Source organism: Tubulanus polymorphus, chromosome 2 (genome assembly GCF_964204645.1).
Source record: "Tubulanus polymorphus chromosome 2, tnTubPoly1.2, whole genome shotgun sequence".
Lineage (NCBI taxonomy): Eukaryota > Metazoa > Nemertea > Palaeonemertea > Tubulaniformes > Tubulanidae > Tubulanus > Tubulanus polymorphus.
In genome coordinates, this window is record NC_134026.1 from 7491308 (window position 1) to 7508449 (window position 17142).

A 17142-nucleotide genomic window follows, 5' to 3' on the forward strand; every position below is an offset into this window, starting at 1 on the left:
ATTCACTTAATCAATTAGATCCGTTGACTCAATCCGTTCACTTTATCAATTAGATCCGTTGTACTGACCGTCAGAGAGTGTTCTGACTGTCTGAGAGTGTACTGACTGTCTGAGAGTGTTCTGACTGTCTGAGAGTGTACTGTCTGATCTGACAGTGTACTGACCGTTGGAGGTACCGTACATTACTGAATGTCGCTGTCCAGTCGGGTTCAAGTTGAATGAAGTGAACCAAACTTGAGATCAATAGTTATTTGTCTGAATTTCTACAGCGGATTTTCATACAGAAATATTCACGAATTTCTCGCCCCAGTAAAAGATATGTGTAGAAATTAACCACAAAGTTGCACACATGGAATTGTGCGAAAATATCGTATAGAAACTCTGTCTGTTGCGGTGACATTGGTAAAAATACTGTGATAGTGGATGGAAGTGTGAACATTGCAAATGCGAGTGAAACAGTTACAAGCATTATTGTTGTACGTTTGGATTTTGTAGTTTTCTGATCAGATGAAACCATTTTTGACCCTCTGAACAACTGAATTGTTATAACAGAATTTGATGTAATGATCAAAGTAAAAGGTAGAATATTAACGTGGATAACAAATATGGAGAACACTTTTATTTGATCAATCAACAGATAAAAACATCCATAAAACTGGTCAGCAAAATGTACCGACAAGTGTGAGATAGAGAACCAGTACATTTACTGCAGTAATTATCAAAATAGTAACTCTAGCGAATCTCGGTGTACATATCAAACGAGATTTGAACGGGAAAAGCACAACTGCCGCACGTTCTAGAGATACTGCTACTATTAGCCACGAACTGTTGCAGACTGCAACCGCAAATACAAATTCATAGATTTGACAACTGATCAATGAATTCATGATGAAGATAGGACCACCTTTAACGTTGAAGAGAATAAACTGTATAAGAGGATTCAGTGTAAAACTGATGCAGTACACAAAGTCACTGATAGACAAAACGATCAGATAGTTAGCATAAGATAAACTGCGGAATATATGACTTATCATTATCAGGAAAGTGGCTGAATTTCCTAAGGCTCCGAACAGGAACAAGACAGGCAGAATGCCCAGTGACACAGTGCGGTAGATTCTGGACTTGCTCACCACAGACATCAGAACAATGTAACTGTTGTATGTTCGACCAAACTGCATCTGAGTAGAATTCATGATTCATGGAGATCAAATGAGAGTGAACGGACTGTCCGAGAGAGCACTGCCTGTTCTGTTCTGCAGCAGAATGTTCTAGATCTGACCGGTCTTCTCACGTATCGGATAATTAATTCAACCTACCATAAAGAAATTATTTAAGTCTTTATACTTCAGCTCCAATTCATTTGTCAGATGTATCAAATTCGTAAAATCTAACACAATTTACTCAGATTGAAACTTGATGTTTTATCATGTGAAACATGAATGTTACCAAGATATATATATAAACACTCATTGAACGAGAATTCATCGTAAATAATGAAATATATATATGTTACACTAAAACAGAACAGGCTGGAAAATATCTAACGGTTCTATAGAGAGAAAACACGGGTCAAAATAGCATCAGTTCATTATTCAACCACATGAATACACAGAACAGTACCCACAGGAGTTCACGGGGCTAAGTTCTTAATGGAATTATAACCTAGGATGGATTTGAACCCGGGCTTCTCGCCTGCCAGCCTTGTATCTTAACACTTGACAAACAAGTTCAGGCCATTGTTGATGACTTATCTAAATGACGGCATACACTTAGTCACAAAATCACAGACGATTTCGGCCGTAATGTGACGACTTATTATCTGATGGAGACTTACGTACACCTAGAAAATTGAGTTGGATATACAAATTGAGACTATGGGATAGAGATGACTTCAGTAATGAGACAACTTATGCAAATGACGAGTTATATTTTGAAAACTGAATTTGAACCGTCGTTTTACTCTGGTTGTTATGGTGGCTGATTCGGGCCATGCTAGAAAGTTTTTCTGTACGGCTAGAGCAACGATAAAAAAAATCACATTGGCCCGTTTTTTGGTTTTTCTCGTGCGATGACTCAAAATACGTTTTGTTTTCTCGGGCGATAATTCAAAAATCGCGCGAGAAAACCAAAAGTTTTGAATTCTCGCCCGAGGAAATCAATCTTTTTCTACTGACTGTCTGAGAATGTTCTGGAACTGACCGTGTCTTCTTGACTATTGGAAAATTCATTCAACTTTAATATAAAGATATCATTAAAGCCTTTATTGCAGCTACAATTCGTTTGTAAAATGTCTATAGTTAGTAGCGAATAGAAAATAGATTCTCTGAAATCTAACACAATAATATTCAGATTTGTGAAAGTTTATTAGTGTGTACGTAAAATGTTACTGCAAATTGAATATGAAATATTCGTCGTACAATAATTTATTGTAAATGGTGAAATACCGTATACGTAGTACAACATCTGAACAGGTTGAAAAATATTGTTAGAGGTACGAATAGCTCATAGTGAGCCTCATCACGAGTTACGTGTAACAACGAAATCTAGGATGAGAACTTAAGTAGATACAACGAGCGACACGTCGATTCTTTTTTAGAGATTAGATTTCATGCAATCAAATGAGTATTTAGGAGAATATATTGGTCAAAAACATGTAAGTTTAACCAGTTGATTTGTATTCTATCATATTTGATAATGAATGTTTTAAATAGGAAATTAATCACAGATCAGTGTTCAAATTTATTTAAGATCAGAGTTTAAATTCTATATGTTATTAATTTCAGATCAGCATTTCATCATATCATGTTCGTTATGTCTCGATATTAAAATCCAATATAAATCCTAAAGAAAGGTCTTCTTCATATTAATGGAGCCAACTACAAATATGTATCAGTTCTATACAGGGAAAACACAAAATAGCACTTCATTATTCAACCACGAACAGGATAGTAGGCGGGACCCAGTTCCACAGTTGTGAGTTAGAGTTAACTCTGCGTTAAATTAGTTAGTTCATTTTCAGTGATTTAACTGGATGGAACTGTGGAACTGGACCCAGGAGTCCTCATGGGCTCAAATTCTCAAGTTCTATTTCCTGAAATGACATTTTTCCATTTTGTATTTGAACCTGGGCCTCTCGCAAGCCAGCCTTGTATCTCACCAATAGTTCTGGCGACTGAAAGAGTTTGAAAGTTTTTCCGATCAGTGTGACCACCCAGTTAGCTGTGGTTGCCAGTTAAGTGCGGTAAGTGGTCACCAGTTAGATCGGTTTACGCAAAAACTGTCTGTATGTTTAAAAGTCAAAGTCAATTTGACATGCAAGCTATGTAGATACTAGAGGCCTACGAATTACCAGTTCTAGAATGACCAGTTTTAAACAAAGTGATAAATGTATTGCAAATTTTACTTCGATGGGTACCGGCACCGATGTGGCAATCGCGGATTCCACGTATGGCATGCGAAGATCAGGCTTACCGGTTTACCGCGCTTCAATCTTATTCTACATTTCAATTAAATTCGAATAACCTTTTCCAATTAGTAAATCTTTCTAAAACTATACATTTCACTAACCGGGAAACGTCAATCTTATATATATATTTGATAACTTGTTTGACACCATTTCCATTTGGGAGCCTTTTCAAAGTCCAGTTCGAAGTTCATTGAAAATGAACTAATTTTCAGGTGTTACGCCCATCTGTCGTGAGCCGGTACCCCATTCGTCGTGATATTGATCCATCCTTGCCGCGGACTCTCCTGGAATGAATGTAACTCAGAAAGAATCCACTTTCATTGGTTTCGCTAGCTAGATCCAGAACTAGATACGCGGAAGTAAACAACTTGAATCGCAATAGTTTCAGATTTATTTGATATGCAGCCCCCACATACATCAATATGGTTGATCGATTGACTCTACACCTATGTTAATGTTGCCGATCTGCAAACAACTGAAATTGTTTGAAATGCATACAAATGCCGATAAATCTTGCGGTTTTGCGTGGATGCGTTAAGTTAAAATGACGTATCCGTACAGGCGTTCCGGATTTGAGTCCGAATACGTTCTTCGATGTCGGGTAAGGTATGTTGCGAATGGACATCTCCCCCGGCAGGGATTCGAACCTGATGGCATCACGAGATTGTCATCGCGCCATGACTGAGTGTAGCGATGCCATCGGGTTCGAATCCCTGCCGAGGGAGGATGCTAATTCCTCTATTCTAGTCAGCGCTATCGGTTTTTGTGGCATGATTGATTCGAAGTTTTATACATTTCGAAGAGTTCTAACCTACGTATGCTTTCAGACCGTCATAATTCTCACCACATTGATTAGAGCGTTTATTACCGATTGGTCGTCGAATCCGAGAGAGGATGACTTTTTTGTTCGAAAGTGGATGAATAACAATATCATGAGGAATACAGACTACAATAGGGTGTCTGACCGGAATCAGAAAACCCTAATAATAACCAGGGGCCAGTTGCACAGTCGTGACTTAAGTCAAAAAGTGGTCTTAAATCTTAAGACTGGTAAGTTGTTAGATTGGCTATAGAACTAAGTTGGTCTTAGACTGGTCTTAAGTCGAAGCCATGACTACGCAACCGGCCCCAGGAGATAATCAATAGGGTTTTCCGTGAAGTAACAGAAAACCCTAATTAGTATAGTTACTTTATACGTACAACTGTAAATCGATGGTTATTTGTCTGGATTTCTACAGTGGATTTTCATACAGAAATACTCACGAATTTCTCGTCCCAGTAAAAGATATATGTAGAAATTAACCATATAGTTACACATTTGAAACTGTGTGAAAATATCATATAAAAAATCTCTCCGTTGCGGTGAGATTGGCAAAAACGTAGTAATAGTGGATGGAAGTATAAATATTGCAAATGCGAATGAAACTGTTACAAGCATTATTGTTGTACGTTTTGATTTTGTAGTTTTCTGATCAGACGAAACCATTTTTGAACCTCTGAATAACTGAACTATTATAACAGTATTTGATGTAATAATCAAAGACAACGGAAGTATATAAACGTGGGTGACGAATATGGTAAAGACTATTATTTGGTCAAACAATTTAAAGTAGCATCCGAAAAACTGGTCAGTAAAATGTATCGACAAAGTTTGTAGAAGATTTATAACCAGGACATTTACTGTAGTGATTGTCATTATAGCAAATCTAGCGAATTTCGGTGTACATATCAAACGAGATGCGAACGGGAAGCGCACAACTGCCGCACGTTCTAGAGATATGGCTACTATTAACCAAGAACTATTGCTGCTTGCAAGTAGCATTACAAATTCATAGATTTGACAACTCAGCAGAGAATTCATCATGAATATAGGACGATCTAGAACGTGAAGGAGAACAAACTGTAAGACAGGCATCAGTGTTAAACTAATGCAGTACATAGAATCACTGAGAGACAAAACGATAAGATAGTTAGCGTAAGATAGACTGCGGAATCTGCGACTAATCATAATCAGAAAAGTAGCTGAATTTCCGAAGGCTCCTAAGAAGAACAAAGTCGGCAGAATGACCAGTGACACAGTATAGTAGATTCCAGACCTATTCACCACAGACATGAGAACGATGTAACTGCTGTAAGTTCGACCAATCGCAATCTGAGTAGAATTCATGAGGCTCAAATGAGAGGTTACTGACTGAGTGACAGCGTACTCACTGCGTGAGAGTGTGCGGACCGTGTGAGAGTGTGCGTACCGTGTGAGGGTGTACTGATTGTGTGAGAGTGTACTGATTGTGTGAAAGTGTACTGACTGTGTGAGAGTGTACTGACTGTCTGAGAATGTACCGACGACTGTCTGAGAGTGTGCTGACTGTCTGAGAATGTTCTGGAACTGACCGTGTCTTCTGGCATATTGGAAAACAAATCTTGCGTTGTTATGAATACATTATCAACCTCTTTATTAAAGCTACAATTCATTTGTAAGATTTATTATTATCTGTAAATAGAAAATCAATTCTCAGAAATCTGACGCAATTTACTCAGATTTTGTGAAAGTTTATTATTGTGTAAGATATATATGTAACTGAATTAAATACTAATATTCGTCGTACAAGAATTCATTGTAAATGGTAATAAATGTTATAGTAAAACATCTGAACAGGTTGGAAAATATTTCATCTGTTCGTTGATCCTACGAGCAATTATCCAACGGAAGTTACGGTAGATCGTCTGCTGCGTCTGTTTTGTTACGATCGTCTGTGGTTGGTCTAGAACTAGTTCCGGTTCCGTTGCGGGTAACGGGTACTCTCAATAGTTTCTATCGTTCCATCCTCACTATCCACAGTCGGTTCCTCATGGCAGTTAGTATTCACGTGATTTCAGCCCTTTTGATTCAGGAAAAAAGCAATTGAATTGATATCAATGACTGAGTGGCTGCTTTGCGGCCATCTTGTGAGGAGTTAAAAAACCAACTGCAATCGATAACATAAAATTACGAAACGATGAATTACCAGATTTTTAGTTTTTGATCAGCACTTAACCCGAGAATAAAATATAATGCAGGTTCTACCGAGATTCGAACTCGGGCTACTGGATTCAAAGTCCAATGTGCTAACCACTACACCATAGAACCATATGTTATCAGACACAGTTCTGAGCCTAGTTTATCGCTTCTTTGAGCTGGTCAGCGTGGGAGTCAAGGTCCCTTTGAATAAACTTGTTTGGTAATATTTCGTATTGTATTTCTAGTTTTATGTCTAGGGGAGGAGGGGGCTGCTCTGGATGACTATCGGGATAAAATCTTGAACGTCGAAACCTTGAATCGATAAATCATTAGCAAAGAAACTCCTCGTTTTATTAGTCTGGGATTCTCTATCGTTACAACACGTTAAAGTGTTTCACCAATGGTTGTATGCAGTGAATCTAACATGAAACCAATGATATTCACGAATTTCTCGTCCCAGTAAAAGATATAAGTAAAAATTTACCACATAGTTACACACATTTGAAACTGTCCACAAATGCCGTAGGAAAAAATTTCAAAATTATTCATGGATGGAGAGCATTTCTTCGTAATAGATCCTTGACTCAAAAATATGATAATTCCTATGGTGTACGCATTTTTCATAGCTGTTTTATTTTTTTTAAATTTTTTTGTATGGCCAAAACACTCAATCACTTAACGATCTCAAACTGAATGCCTATGAGATGTATGAATATAATAATTATGAATGTATCTATGCACGAGAATTGTTTTCGGATCTTAAAATGCGTTTATTTTTCTGAAATATTCTGAAATGTCTGCTAGTTCATATAAACTGTTTATTAACAGCTAGCAGACATTTCAGAATAATACTAGATCTTGGTTTTCAAATCAGGACGGTATGGAAAGTCAAAGTGAGGATCTAACTCTACTACGGTTTCATCAGTAGTTGGAGTTTTGTCGTCAACTTTACCGAGGACTTGAAACTGGAAGTCACAGATCACCAACGGAATCTACGATACGTATTATTCACGCTGAAAATCGAGCTTTTTCCCAACTGACAAGCGGAAATTCTAAGTTACTTAGTTTTACTGAATGAATTACAATATTGTATCAAACTTGAATACAATGGTTATTTGACTGAATTTCTACAGCGAATTTTCGTACAGAAATATTCACGAATTTCTCGTCCCAGTAGAAGATATATGTAAAAATTAACTACATAGTTAAACATAAAGAATTGTGTAAATATATCATAAAGAAAATCTCTCTGTTCCACTGAGATTGGTAAAAATGTAGCTATAGTGGATGGAAGTGTAAATATTGCAAATGCGAGTGAAACTGTTACAAGCATTATTGTTGTACGTTTTGCTTTTGTAGTTTTCTGATCAGACGAAATCATTTTTGAACCTCTGAATAACTGAACTATTATAACAGAATTTGACGCTAGAATCAGAATTAACGGTAACAGGTAAATATAAATGACTATTATGACGAAAAATTTTATCTGGTCAAACAATTTGTAGTAACATCCAAAAAACCGGTCGGTAAAATGTATGGACAATGCCGGTGTAAGATTCATAACCAGTACATTCACTGCAGTAATTATCAACATAGTAAATCTAGCGAATCTCGGTGTACATATCAAACGAGATGTGAACGGGAAGAGCACAACTGCCGCACGTTCCATAGATATTGCTACTATTAACCACGAACTATTGCAGGCTGCAAGGTTCATTGTAAATTCATATGTTTGACAACTGATCAGTGAATTCATGATGAATATTGGACCATCTTTAACGTGCAAGAGAACAAACTGTAAAACAGGCAACAGTGTATAATTGAAACAGTACGTGAAATCACAGAGAGACAAAACGATAAGATAGTTAGCGTAAGATAAACTGCGGAATCTGCGACTTATCATTATCAGGAAAGTAGCTGAATTTCCGAAGGCTCCTAACAGGAACACGATAGGCAGAATGACCAGTGGCACAGTGCGGTAGATTCCTGACCTGTTCACCACAGACATGATGACTATGTAACTGTTATAAGTTCGGCCGATTTGCATCTGAGTTGAATTCATGATTCATGAGTATCAAATATTCTGCCTGAGAGTGTACTGACTGTGTGAGAGTGTATACTGACTCTCTGAGAGTACTGAATGTACAGGCTGACCGTGTCTTCCCGCGTATCGGAAAATATATTTATTACAGTAATATAAAGAAATCATTAAAGTCTTTATTAAAGCTACAATTCATTTGTGAGATTTATTGTTAATAGCGATTAGAAAATCAATTCTTAGAAACCTAACTCAATTTACTTTGATATCGTGAAAGTTTATTATTCGGTAAAATATTGATTTCTAAATCAAATATAAATATACGTTGTACAAGGATTTATTGTAAGTGGTGAACTATCTTATAGTAAATCGTCTGAACTGGTTGCATAATGTCTCTCGTCAGTTCTATACAGAGAAATCACAGGTATAATTGCATCGGTTCATTATTCAACTACATAGATACACAGGACAGTTGTTTGGGTTTCATTGGTTCCAGTTGTACAGCTGTGACGGCTTGAACCCATTTCCACAGTTGTGTGGGTTTAATTCGACTGTGATCCCAGTTCCAGTTCCAGAGTTGTGTGGGTTCAATTTGACTGTTAACCCAGTTCACATAGTCTACGTATATTTTGATCAACTTGCTAGAAGTCTAAATTTTGATCAACTTGCTAGATAGACCATGTTAACAACTGGTTTTAGGGGTTTTTACGCCATTCGGATTTAAATTAGACTGCTGTTTGAACAGTGTTGTGCGTATTGCTGGCAAACACGCGCTTTGATTAATTGAACATTTACTGTGAATTCAATAGAACAACAGTTAATGTAATGAATGGATGGAGAATTTTAAAGGTTTTACATGTTTAAGAGTTGTACAAATCAAACATGAAATGCTATCATTTATTGAATGTCACTGTAGCCAGTCCGCAGTGGATCGAAGTGAGACGAGTACGTTTTGCCGGCACCATCAACACACCCACACGTGAAAGCGCCGCCCGTAGCGTTATAGGTTGTCAGGCTAATAATATCACTATCGAGGAAACCTTTTCGGAATGGTTTTTTTTTCGTTCTAAAGAAACGAAAAAATTGATTCTTTACCCCGAGTCTGTGTGTTGTGTGGACAATTAGAATATAAACAATGATTTGTGGAAAAGGAATTTTAATCCGAAGAATCATACTTGATATCAATGGTCTGAATTTCTACAGCGGATTTTCTTACAGAAATAATCACGAATTTCTCGGCCCATTAACAGATATATGTAGAAATTTATCACAAAGTTACACATTTGAAACTGTGCAAATATGTCAAAAAGAAATTCTCTCTGTTCTGCTGAGATTGGTAAAAATGTAGCAATAGTGGATGGAAGTGTAAATATTGCAAATGCGAGTGAAACTGTTACAAGTATTATTGTTGTACGTTTTGATTTTGTAGATTTCTGATCGGACGAAACCATTTTTGGACCTCTGAATAACTGAATTATTATTACAGAATTTAATGCAATGATCAAGATTAATGGTAACAGATAAACGTGGACAACAAATAAGGAGAAAAATTTTATTTGGTCGAATGATTCATAATAACATCCAAAGAACTTGTCAGTAAAATGTATCGAAACTGTTGGTAGAAGAATGGGAACCAGTACATTTACTGCAGTTATTATCAATATAGTAAATCTAGCGAATCTCGGTGTACATATCAAACGAGATGTGAACGGGAAGAGCACAACTGCCGCACGTTCTAGAGATATTGCTACTATTAACCACGTACTATTGCTGCATGCAACCGCAAATACACATTCGTAGAGTTGACAACTGATCAGTGAATTCACGATGTATATTGGACCTGTTTTCAAATGCAAGAGAACAAACTGTAAAACAGGATTCAGTGTGAAGTTGATACAGAACGTGAAATCACTGAGAGACAAAACGATGAGGTAGTTAGCGTAGGACAAACTGCGGAATCTGTGACTTATCATTATCAGGAAAGTAGCTGAATTTCCAAACGCCCCAAACAGGAACAAAATAGGCAAAGTGACCAGTGACACAGTTCGGTAGATTGCTGACCTGTTCACTAGAGACATGAGAACAATGTAACTGTTATAAGTTCGGCCGATTTGCATCTGAGTTGAATTCATGATTCTCGCAAATCAAATGAGAGTGAACTGACTGTCTGAGAGTCTACTGACTATCTGCGAGTTTACTGGCTGTCCGAGAGTATGCTGACTGCCAGTGAGAGCAATGACTATCTGAAAATGTACTGGAACTCGACCGCGTCTTCTCACGGCTTGCAAAATTAATTCAAAGATATCATTTAGGTCTTTATATACAGTTACATTCATTTCTAAGATTTATTGTAAACAGCGAATAGAAAATCAATGCACTGAAATCTAACACACATTTTCAAATTTTGTGAAAGTTTATTATTGTGTAAAATATAAATGTAACTATATCAAATATCATTATACGTTGTACGAGAATTCATTGTAAATTGTAAAATATATTATACTAAAACATCTGAACAGGTTGGAAAATGTACACACAGATCAAAACAACATCAGTTCATTATTAAACTACACACAGGACAGTAGCCAGCAATACTCAAGGGCTCATAGTTGTGACGGGCATCTATGATTTATCGAAATGACTACTTATACTTAGTAAATTGAATTGCAAAAACATTTTGAGACTCAAACCGGGAGATGACTCTAGTAATGTGAGAACTTAGATGGTGACTTAAGCAAGAAAATCTAAAATGTCATTTATGTAATTTATGAATATAAAATTCTTTTGTATTTAAGATTTTCATATCTTATTTTCAATTTTCAGTTAGTCAGTGTCTACCATTCCTGAGTTAGTTTTTAATTTTGATGCTCATGGCCAAAAGAGCACATTTTTTCTCCAAAGTTTCCATTTTATTTTCCGAGTTTGTAACTCGGAATAAACCTCCAAAGATCGCATTTAACAGAGAAAACTAGTTTATTCCGAGTTGCAAACTCTGAATAAACCTCCAAAATCGCATTTAACTGAGAAAACTAGTTTATTCCGAGTCACAAACTCGGAATTAACCTCGAAATATTTTTTTGATAGATATGTCGCCAGGACGCTTCCGTAGGTACCAATGCAGTAATGGTGATTAGAAATTACTGAATGTCACTGTAACCTACGAGCAATTATCTAACAATTATCTTAGATAATCGCTCGTAGCTGTAACAGGTCCACAGAAGAGTTAAAAGTTGTATGCAGTAACTCAAACTTGAAATGAATGGTTATTTGTCTGAATTGCTTCAGCGGATTTTCATACAGAAATATTCACGAATTTCTCGTCCCAATAAAATATATATGTAGAAATTTACCACGTAGTTACAAACATGGAATTGTGTGAATATATTGTATAGAAAATTTCTCCGTTCCAATGGGATTGGTACCAATGCAGTAATAGTGACTGGAAATGTGAATATTGCAAATGCTAGTGAAACTGTTACAAGCATTATTGTTGTACGTTTTGATTTTGAAGAATTCCGATCAGACGAAACCATTTTTGACCCTCTGAATAACTGAACTATTATAACAGAATTTGATAGAATGATTATTATAAACGGTAAAAGATAGATATGGGTGATACCTACGATACGATAGGTTATTTGGTGAAGCGATTGAAAGTAACACCCAAAAAAAGACTGTTCAGTAAAATGTATCGAAAAAGTAGGTAGAAGATTTATAACAAGTACATTCACTCCAGTCATTATCAATATAACAAATCTAGCGAATCTCGGGGTACATATCAAACGAGATTTGAACGGGAAGAGCACAACTGCTGCACGTTCTAGAGATATTGCTACTATAGACCACGAACTATTGAAGACTGCAAGGTACATTATAAATTCATAGGTTTGGCAACTGATCAGTGAATTCATCATGAATATAGGACCATTTTCAGCGTGGAAGAGAACAAACTGCAAAACAGGCATCAGTGTAAAACTGGTGCAGAACGTGAAATCACAGAGAGACAAAATGATAAGATAGTTAGCGTAAGATAAACTGCGGAATCTGCGACTTATCATTATCAGGAAAGTAGCTGAATTTCCAAACGCTCCAAACATGAACACGATAGGCAGAATGACCAGTGACAAAGTGCGGTAGATTCCAGACTTGTTCACTACAGACATTAGAACGATGTTACTGTTATAAGTTCGATCTATTTGAATCTGAGTTGAATTCATGATTCATGCATATCAAATAAGAATGTACTAGCAGTTTAAGAATACACTGAGAGTGTATAAGACTGTCTGAGCGCGTACTGACTGTCTGAGAGAGCACTGAGAGTAGTGACTGACTGAGAATTTATCGGAAAATTAATTTGACTTCAATATTAAGATATCATAAGTCCTAAATTTATTGTTGACAGCTAATGAAAAATCTATTCTCAGAAATCTAACAGAATTTGTGAAAGTTTATTATTGGTGTAAAATATATACGTAACTGAATTAAAGGTCATTGGCGCATTAAAGAGATTTATTTCAGAATTCAAGAATTACACTCTTAATAGATAGATTGAAGTGAATGAAATGCTTGAGTACTGCTTTGATATATCATAATAAAAAAAGGCATGACGGTTTGCGATCAGTATATATATATATTCAACTGTAAGCAACAATCATTTCTATATACTGTATAAAGTGAGTAAAAATCATTGACAAAACTCCCAATGTAGCTTACAGCTAGCTAGCATTCTAGCTAGCTAACCGTTTCGGAATGTTTTTTCTTTTAAATCTGAGCGTTGGATTTTTTTTGTATGACCTGCAAGCAATCGAGAATAAGAGCTTCACATGCTCACGATTCAACGAGACTGTAACTGAATTTCTCAATTAAAAGGTTAATTTTTTTCCTCTCCAAACCCTTTGTGACTATAGAATTTGAACAGTGTAGGTAATATATCATCTCCTTGTTTGTCTCCGTGGGTTGTGACAAATCCATTGATATAGCGACCATTTATTCGAGTACCTGTAACATAGCGTCTGCGTACGTTGAAGAAATACTTCTAATTCCCTGATGGCAAAGCCTAACCTTATTGATGTTTACCTAGTTGAAAGCCTTTGTTAAATCATCCAAAGTATATTCTTTGAAATTTAGGATTTCTATGATACAAGTGATAGAAATAGGTATTCAAGGCGAAAAATCATTTTTTAGATTTCATTTCACAAACTGCAAATAACCCTCTTTAACCTCTGTGAATAAAGGAAATATAGCTTCAAGAGATACTTAGATATTTCAAAATTCATAAATATTGCAATTTCACATTTTTTGGTTTCACATCGTCACTGTTCTCAATTGTTGCGTTCAAAGATTCCAAGAATCGCCAGCAAATATCTGCATTTCATTTCCTTTAAAAGGGTGTATGAATTATATTCGTAGAGCAAGAGGCTTCAGAACTATATGATATTCAATCTAAACTTATGTTTTAAGAATGAGCGCAAATCATCGCAACAGTAGGGACCTCGAGGGACCGCCACAAAATGGCGCCTAGAAACTGGAAACTTCTTTTATTGAATACCGTATACCGAAATTAAGTACGTTTCCATAACATCACTGCAGCAATTCACGTCGTGATTCACAATCTATGGCTTCAAGACGTTTTTAAAGCACGATTCTAAAGATCGATGCAGTTCGAGATCGAAAACAGTCGCCGAGGATTTCATTGGTTTCGCCTGTGAAGGAATCATTCTATTATGCATTAGTAGCGAAAGCTCGTATACAAATAAGACTAGTTAATTTTTACAGAACTATCTTTCTTTCCTTTTTTACTTATTAATGAGTGTTGTGTCAACTTCAATCATTAGACAAGTTATTTGACTGGAATTCCACAGTGAATGTTCATGCAGAAATATTCACGAATTTCTCGTCCCAGTAAAAGATATATGTAAAAATTTACCACATAGTTACACATTTCAAACTGTCCAAATATGTCATAGAGAAATTCTTTCTGTTCCTGTGAGTTTGGTAAAAATACAGTAATAGTAGTTGGAAGTGTGAATATTGCAAATGCGAGTGAAACTGTTACAAGCAATATTGTTGTACGTTTTGATTTTGTAGTTTTCTGATCAGACGAAACCATTTTTGAACCCCTGAATAACTGAACCATTATGACAGAATTTGATATTAGAATCAAAAATAAAGGCAGTACATAATTCTGGATGACAAATATCGTAAAGTATGTTATTTGGTCAGACAATTCGTAGTAACATCCAAAAGACTGGTCGGAAAAATGTATCGAAAAAGTAGGAAGGAAATTAATAACCAGGACATTGACCGCAGTTAATGTAAATATAACACATCTAGCGAATCTTGGTGTACATATCAAACGAGATTTGAACGGGAAGAGCACAACTGCTGCACGTTCTAGAGATATTGCTACTATCAGCCATGAACTATTGCATTGAAAAAGCACCATTACAAATTCATATGTTTTACAACTGATCACCGAATTCATGATGAATATAGGACCATCTTCAACGTGGAAGAGAACAAACTGTAAAACAGGCATCAGTGTGAAATTGATGCAGAATGTGAAATCACAGACTGACAAGATGATAAGATAGTTAGCGTAAGATAAACTGCGGAACCTGCGACTTATCATTATCAGGAAAGTAGCTGAATTCCCAAACGCCCCAAACAAGAATACGACTGGCAGAATGACAAGTGACACAGTACGATATATTCCAGATCTCTTCACAACAGACACGAGAACGGTATTACTAAGATAAGCAAGACCAATCTGAGTTGAATTCATGATTCTTGAGGATCAAATGAGAACTGATTGTCCGAGAGTATACTTACTGTCTTAGAGTGTAATGACTGTCTGAAAGTGTTCTGACTGTCTAAGAGTGTACTGACCGTCTGAGAGTGTAACGGTCTGAGAGTGTAACGGTCTGAGAGTGTAACGGTCTGAGAATGTTCTGGAACTGACCGTGTCTTCTCGCCTATCGGAAAACTAATTTAACTTTGACATAAAAAAATCATTAAGTCTTTATTCCAGCTATAATTCATTTGTGAAATTTATTGTTAACAGCGAATAGAAAAAATCAATTTTCAGAAATCTAACACAATGCACTCAGATTTTGTGAAAGTTTACATCGTGTAAAATATAATATGTATAAAATATTTAATATCAATTTTCATTGTACAAGAATGTATTAAAATGGTGAAATATTTAATATAAAAAATTCTGAACATTTTGGAAAATATTTATCACGACGGGACAGTAGCCAGGAGTTGTTTAGGGCTCAAGTTCTCAAGTTCTTATTTCCTTAAGGGTAATTTTTTCCATTTTCTTCAAAAAGACAAAACGTGGAATGATAACCTGGTATGTGAATGTGGGTCCCTCGTCCTCCGGCCCTATATCTAACAACCAGACCGCCAGATTATGGCTGTGAGTCTGCTCAGTGTGGTGATCCAGTTAGCTCTGGTGAAAGGACTGACGGCCAGTCTGGTGTAGTGACTCGATTCATTTACATTAACTGCTATATAATTCTTTCATTTTTTTTTGGTGAAAATGTGGTTACATTGCATTCACTTAATCAATTAGATCCGTTGACTCAATCCGTTCACTTTATCAATTAGATCCGTTGTACTGACCGTCTGAGAGTGTTCTGACTGTCTGAGAGTGTACTGACTGTCTGAGAGTGTTCTGACTGTCTGAGAGTGTTCTGACTGTCTGAGAGTGTACTGTCTGATCTGACAGTGTACTGACTGTTGGAGGTACCGTACATTACTGAATGTCGCTGTCCAGTCGGGTTCAAGTTGAATGAAGTGAACCAAACTTGAGATCAATAGTTATTTGTCTGAATTTCTACAGCGGATTTTCATACAGAAATATTCACGAATTTCTCGCCCCAGTAAAAGATATGTGTAGAAATTAACCACAAAGTTGCACACATGGAATTGTGCGAAAATATCGTATAGAAACTCTGTCAGTTGCGGTGACATTGGTAAAAATACTGTGATAGTGGATGGAAGTGTGAACATTGCAAATGCGAGTGAAACAGTTACAAGCATTATTGTTGTACGTTTGGATTTTGTAGTTTTCTGATCAGATGAAACCATTTTTGACCCTCTGAACAACTGAATTGTTATAACAGAATTTGATGTAATGATCAAAGTAAAAGGTAGAATATTAACGTGGATAACAAATATGGAGAACACTTTTATTTGATCAATCAACAGATAAAAACATCCATAAAACTGGTCAGCAAAATGTACCGACAAGTGTGAGATAGAGAACCAGTACATTTACTGCAGTAATTATCAAAATAGTAACTCTAGCGAATCTCGGTGTACATATCAAACGAGATTTGAACGGGAAAAGCACAACTGCCGCACGTTCTAGAGATACTGCTACTATTAGCCACGAACTGTTGCAGACTGCAACCGCAAATACAAATTCATAGATTTGACAACTGATCAATGAATTCATGATGAAGATAGGACCACCTTTAACGTTGAAGAGAATAAACTGTATAAGAGGATTCAGTGTAAAACTGATGCAGTACACAAAGTCACTGATAGACAAAACGATCAGATAGTTAGCATAAGATAAACTGCGGAATATATGACTTATCATTATCAGGAAAGTGGCTGAATTTCCTA

General features: G+C 36.3%; 1 non-coding gene across 1 annotated transcript; it reads right to left on the bottom strand.

Annotated features, from left to right (window-relative positions):
* Window positions 1-6521: 6521 nt before the first annotated feature.
* Trnaq-uug (transfer RNA glutamine (anticodon UUG)) lies at window positions 6522-6593 on the bottom strand. The gene has a single exon. It is a non-coding gene; the product is annotated as a tRNA-Gln (tRNA).
* Window positions 6594-17142: the final 10549 nt, after the last annotated feature.